This window comes from Silene latifolia, chromosome 5 (assembly GCF_048544455.1).
Source record: "Silene latifolia isolate original U9 population chromosome 5, ASM4854445v1, whole genome shotgun sequence".
In the NCBI taxonomy this organism is placed as follows: Eukaryota; Viridiplantae; Streptophyta; class Magnoliopsida; order Caryophyllales; family Caryophyllaceae; genus Silene; species Silene latifolia.
The window spans coordinates 46,506,310-46,513,281 of record NC_133530.1 but is presented as its reverse complement, the minus strand read 5'-3'; the positions used below and the strand labels follow the sequence as shown (position 1 = coordinate 46,513,281).

At 38.5% G+C, this 6,972-nt stretch overlaps 1 non-coding gene across 1 annotated transcript; it reads left to right on the top strand.

Annotated features, from left to right (window-relative positions):
• Positions 1 to 4,058: 4,058 nt before the first annotated feature.
• Positions 4,059 to 4,165, top strand: LOC141658199 (small nucleolar RNA R71). The gene has a single exon (XR_012549099.1). It is a non-coding gene; the product is annotated as a small nucleolar RNA R71 (small nucleolar RNA).
• Positions 4,166 to 6,972: the final 2,807 nt, after the last annotated feature.

Genomic DNA, 6,972 nt, shown 5'->3' with positions numbered 1-6,972 from the left:
ATACTCAAATGAAAAACCATTATATAAAACTCAGAGTCCCACGGCCAAACCAATAGACCTCTAGTTACGTGCGCACATTCTTTTTCAATCACTTAATCATCCTTATAGATTAATTATAACCAAAGCCCGAAAGCTAGTGCAACCTCAAGCGTATAATATAATATGTTTCAATCTTTTAAACTCACCAACCACCAAATCCAGTTTTCATTTACGCATACATTCAATCGCAAACCCTCTAATAAATTAACCCATCTCACAAATATACTTATCACATGAATATTATACCAATACGGATTTATGACCATACTTGAGACGGAAATGAAAGAGTAATCTACCCACAACCTCAACACTCGACATGAACCACAATGACACTCGAAATCATGCCATGACAGCCATCACAACCGTGTCACACCACCACCAATTCCTGCCCAAAACAGACCGTAAACAGACCCCCGAAATAGGGTACCTATCGAGCGAGACAGTCCATCATTGGGGTCGTTCAAACCCGACTCAAACACTCATATGCAACCGAAAGTTAGACGGAGATGTTATCATCATTACGACCCTATTCAACCGTTTATGCATACTACAATAGCCACCCACGACAGTCCAAAAACGGTCCACAAAACAACCATCAAAACCTGCTAAGCACGGTCATGTCGGGACAACCTGCAAAACCATAAAAACTCGACCCAACAGAGACCGTGACAGTGGGTCACAACCACTATTTCGACTACCACAACCGTACAATACCAGTCCCGCGACCCTTATTACGACAATCCAAAAACAGAGGACGATGTCGTCCATTTCAGGCACCCATTAAAACGAAAAATTACCATACAAGAAAGGAAAAGGTAAAGAACCAAACATTATCACTCAAGAGCATATAAAATAACACATAAGACGGAAATTTCGACATTTGTCGAGTAACCTATCACCGTTACCTTAAACGATCCTTGTTCTTCGAATAAACAGTCCCCAAAGCTTGAGTCTTCCACCGGGTCTTCGAAACCTTATCATGCAGCAAGAAAAAGAAAGGATTGAGGCTAAAATCGAAACTTTTATAAGACGGCGAAAAACGAGACCGTCACAAAAACGAGACTTTAATACCGTGAAAGATGAAGGAGGAAGTAAGGATGAGAATGGAACAAGAATTAAGGAAAAAGGTTGAGAAACGAAGTCGAGATCTACGGTTCAATGTCGACGGAAATGGAGCTTCAAGGTTCTGTTTATTTTTTTGTTGTTCGCAGGCTTTATGAAGAAGAAAGGAAGAAGAAGTAAGGGGAGTAAGAGGGTGGTGGGGACACAAGGGAGGTAGAAAAGTAGTAATATAATAATAATAATAATAATAATAATAATAATAATAATAATAATAATAATAATAATAATAATAATAATAATAATAATAATAATAATAATAATAATAATAATAATAATAATAATAATAATAATAATAATAATAATAATAATAATAATAATAATAAAAGGGTTATATAAATATAGAGTGTAAGAGGGTAGGTGAGTGTGTTGTGTTGTCGAAATAGGATAGGTCGAGAAAAGATTAGCCTCACAAGTGGAAATTTGATGGTCTACAGCTAGACAGAGTAATGTCTCGAGTCTGCATTAACTTGAGACGGAAGCTAATACTATTACTGTCACTATTATTATTGTCTGACTAAAATACGTATTTTTATATAAATTAAGTTTTAGAATATTCTTTTTATAAAATTAGTGCTTAAAATGAATTAATTAAATTAAATAATTTAAAAATATAAAATAAAGCAATCAAACGGTTTAATAAGTTTTAAATGTCAGAATGGGAAATTCGCGGATGTTACATGAGATGTCAAGGGGGCATAGCCAAGGTGTTGTTGATGTTACTCAACACCTTGAAGAAGTAATCGAAGGCTTGTTCATTGTCATTATAAAGATCTTCAATAGACCTTTGCATATGTTGTTCTTCATTGTGGTGACTTGAGTTAACATGGTCACCAAAGCCTTGGTCTTAGGTTATAGCATGACCAATATAAGGGTTGACTAACCCTTCAAACTCATCATCCCATAAACCGCATACTTCATTAGCTTGCTTCCTAATATTATTATGAGTTGATGAAAACAACTCCTCTTCCTTCTTGTCATTATGGCCAATGAGGCCTTCTTGTTCTCTTGTCATGAGTGGTGGTGAGCTATTCAAGCTCTCATTCTTGTTGAAACATTTTTGCACTATGGATGGAGCATCTTGGAGATTATCCACTTTCTTCTCCCATATGGGTGGTGATTCTTTGCCCATGGCTTGTCCTTTGCATTGAGATGCCAACTTCTTCCTATCACTTTCTCGGCTATAATGATCAATCATGAAACATGGCTCATATAAGCGGGGAGCTCTCATTGTCATGTCAAGGTTAAAAGTGATTATTTCATCTCCCACTTCAAGTGTGAGCTCTCCATGTTTCACGTCAATCACCGCTCCCGCGGTGTGTAAGAAAGGCCTTCCCAAAATGATAGGAATGTTGGAGTCTTCTTCCATGTCAACAATAACAAAGTCCACCTGGATGAAGAACTTGCCAATTCTTACCTGCACATCCTCCCATACCCCTAAAGGTGTTTTCGTTGATCTATCCGCCATTTGAAGTGTGATATTAGTGCACTTGAGTTCTCCCATTCCTAGACTTTTGCATACCGAGTATGGCATGACGCTCACACTTGCCCCAAGGTCACATAGAGCTTTGTTGATTGTAGTGTCGCCAATGGAGCATGGAATAGAGAAACTTCCCGGATCCTTTAGTTTTGGAGGTGAACTTCCTTGTAGGATGGCGCTACTCACCTTAGTGAATGCAATAGTCTCTAGCTTCCGGATAGATTTCTTCTTTGTAAGAATATCTTTCATGTATTTCGTATAGGCCGGAACATGGTTAATCAATTCGGTGAATGGGATTGAGACTTCCAAGTTCCTTACAATCTCCATGAACTTTCCAAGTTGTTCATCGAACTTAGGCTTAGCTTGACGACTTGGAAATGGAAGTCTAATCACAATAGGCTCTTTCTCCTTAGCCTTCTCTTCATTCTTCTTTGAGACTTCTTGAATGGTGGGTTCTTCTTCTTTCTTAGAGTTTTCAACTCCTTCCTTGTCACTAGTATTCATAACATCTTCATCAATGGGTCTCTTCGGCCCTTCATAACTTGTACCACTCCTCAAATGGATGGCACTCACCGACTCATGTCTTGGGGGATTACCTTGAGATGGTAATTGCCCCTTTTGTCTTTGAGAACTAGAGGATGCTAATTGAGACATTTGGGTTTCCAACATCTTCGTGTGAGCTAGTATGTTGTTAATGGTGATGTCTTTTGCTTGGCTATCCTTTTGCATTTGAGTGAAAAACTCTTGTTGGTTCTTTTGCATTTGGAGGACCGCTTTTTGAACATCAAAACCTTGGTCATTTGTTTGATTGTATGAAGGTTGATTTTGATAACTTTGGTTTTGATAGTAAAAGGGTCTTTGAGCTTGGTTTCTCATTGGAGGTGGGGTGTATGTTTGAGGGTTTTGAACATTTTGACTTTTGTATGAAAGATTGGGTTGGAATTTGGTGTTCTCATTGTAATAGTTGGAGTAAGGGGTGCCACTTTTGTATGCTTGGAAAGCATTCACTTGTTCACTTGTTCCCCTACATTCACTTTGGTCATGTCCCAAAGTTCTACAACTCTCACATACTCCACTTAGAATTGATGATGATGCTATCATAGCATTAACATGTTGCTTGGGTGATTTGGAGGCCTCTTCAAGTTTAGCCATGGCCTTCTCAAACTTCAAATTAATGGTATCAATATGAGCACTAAGTTGAGCACCCAATTGAGTAATGGAGTCCACCTCATGTTTTCCTCCTCTAGTAGCCTTTCGAGGTCTACTATATTGTGAGTTACGGACCGCCATTTCCTCAATTTTGTTCCATGTTTTATTGTCACCGACTTCGGTGAACATACCATTTGATCCCATATTGAGAATGTTTCAGGAGTCTTCATATAGACCATTACAAAATTGTTGTACAAGGAACCACTCGCTAAGTCCATGGTGTGGACAAGATCGACAAGTGTCCTTGAATCTCTCCCATGCTTCATACAAAGATTCTTCATCCCTTTGTTTGAACCTGGTGATTTGGGCTCTCAACATATTAGTCTTCTCCGGAGGATAGAATTTCTTGTAGAAAGCAAGTGCCAATTTCTTCCAAGAATCAATATCAAGAGTAGCCTTATCTAGGCTCTTCAACCATTGTTTCGCGGTACCAATCAAAGAAAAAGGAAATAAGACCCATTGAATTTGGTCTTGAGTAACTCCGGTTTGGGAAATCGCATCACAATAGTCACAAAAAGTCTCCATATGAGAATGAGGGTCTTCACTAGGCATCCCTCCAAATTGACTTCTCTCAACCAATTGTAAAAATGCGGATTTGGCAATGAAATTACCAGTTAAATGTTGTGGTGTAGGAGTACCATTTCGTAGGTTCTCCTCGGTTGGTACGGAGTGTGATGAAAATTTAGGCATTGTGGGTTGATTTTGTGGTGGGTTTTGTATTGGGTTATCCTCTCCTTCTCTTGCAAAAGGGTTGATGAACTCAATTATTTGGTTGAATGTCCACAATCTCACCAATACCTCTCAAAGTATTTCTAGCAAGCCTTCTATTGTTGGTCAAAGTTCTTTCAATTTCAAGATCAATGGGTAACAAGTTACCTTGTGAACTCCTAGACATGTAAAATATCAAACAACTCAAAAACAATTAGAACAACCTTGAGGAGATTGATTTCCCCAAGGTAAAGAAAGACACAACTAAAAACAATTAAAGAAAATCAAATCAAGTTAGCACCGTCCCCGGCAACGGCGCCATTTTTTGGTGCTGTTGTAAAACTCGTCGTCAAAAGTTACTCAACCAAAACAATATTATAACTTTACAAACTACTCTTAGCAAAGAGGCAAGTAAAGGTCGGATCCCAAGGGACGGGTATTGATGTAGGATTTTCATTGCAAATGGTTTCGTCTAAAGGTGTCACAATTTGGGGTTGAGATAGGAGATCAATTAAAACTAATCAACAATAACAACAAAGCAAGGTAGCTAAAATGAAGATGTAAACAATTGATTAAAAGCACTAGGGTGTCATGGGTTTATAGGGGATTCATGGTAGTTGATCATACAAACATGTTCTCAAATTATAAATAAGCAATTATTCTTCTGATGGGATCGAGTTAGTGTATATCTTACAATCCCTAAGAAGGTTTGGGTCCCGGAGCCGGATCGATTAGATTGTACAACACCTACAAGTCGACTTAATCCTTCCTATCCAACTATATGCATGGTCTAATGAGACTCGTGTTGGTTTATGTCTTACAAGTCTCATTGAAAAGATAGGTGATGGGTATAAAAAATGCAAGAATTCATAGGCTCGCATTTCATCAAACATAACATGTGCATAAATTGAAATCACAACAAGCAAGCAAATAAATTATGTGAACATATTAGATTAAGCATGAATCAATCCCCATGTTGGTTTCCCCTAATTCCCCATTAACCCTAGCTAAGGGAACTACTCACTCATTATCATGTTTAACATGCCAACAAGGTTGTCAATTTCATTAACAAGGCAAAGCATGATGAATGAATTAAAAGGATTTACAATAATTAAAGGATTAAGAGAGAATTATACCTATGGATATTCCAAAAAAATAATGCAAAGAATAATAGAAGTACTTGATGATTGATGGAAGGCTGTCAATCTCCCAATAAACCCAAATAATCTTCTAATTACCCAAAATTAATGATGAACAATAGAGAAATTAAGGAAAGATTAAGGAATGAGATCTGTATTAAGACTAGATTAAGAGTTGATTACAAGATTAAGATGAGATTACTAATTGAGTACAACTTGATTAAGATAGCATTAATATTGCTTTCTAATCTAGGTAGTACAAAGGGGTATTTATACTAAAGATTAGGTACAAAGATTAGGGTTACTAAGGGCTTAAATGAATATTAAGACCCTTAAGAAAAGTTGAGGAAATGCTCCTCTCCAAGGAGATGAGCATCTCCGATTTGATAGTCCCGTATGGATATGCTCGTCCCGAGCGGTTTGGAAGCTGGCACGGTGGATTCTGGCAGGAGATCCGAGCGGATCATAGGGAAGACGCTTAGATCCTAGGGCTTCAAGACGAGCGTCTTAAGCTCGGGACGCTCGGATTGTTATGCAGGGAGACGCCCGGAATGCTTGTAATCCGCTAGGATCCTGGGTCAGGCACTTCTCTTTTCTCTCCAATCCTCAACAATCCGCGGGGATTTTGTTGGGGATGCAAAGATCCTTTCATCATTACCCAATATACTTTATTAGCTACATAGGCCTTCTAGTATCGTCTTCCCTTTGATGCTTGGTCATTAGATGCGATCAATTTAGCTCCATTTTGCCAAGTAAATGCAAGGTTTGCACTCCTCTCCTACCAAGGAAACAAAACCTCAAAGAATATGCAAAGTGGGAAACTACAGATAGTAAATGACCTAATTATGCACTATAAAGCATAGGAACGAGGCTAATTCGAGGACTAAATGTGCTCAAATATGAGTCACATCACTGATCAAAGAGCCATATTGGATAATGCAGCTAAAGGGAGATTCCAGAAAAATGTTGAAGATAATAAAGGATGGCATCTGATTGAAGATATGGCCATTCATGTAGCTGAGTATGGGAATCCCAGAGGAGGTAGACGAGTAAAGGAAAGAGCTAGTGAATCTCTTGTAGCTGAGGTGGAAATTCCTAATAAGAGGTGTGTCAATTCGGAGATTCTACAAATTTCGGGTGAACATGAGCAGGTCCATGCTATGATTGAGCAAGAGGTGATTTATCGTAGATGTGGTGCGGAAGGACATGATCCCATCACTTGTATGGCGGAGGTAGAGCGAGTCCGAGCTTATCAACAATACAAGCAAGGAATCTCAT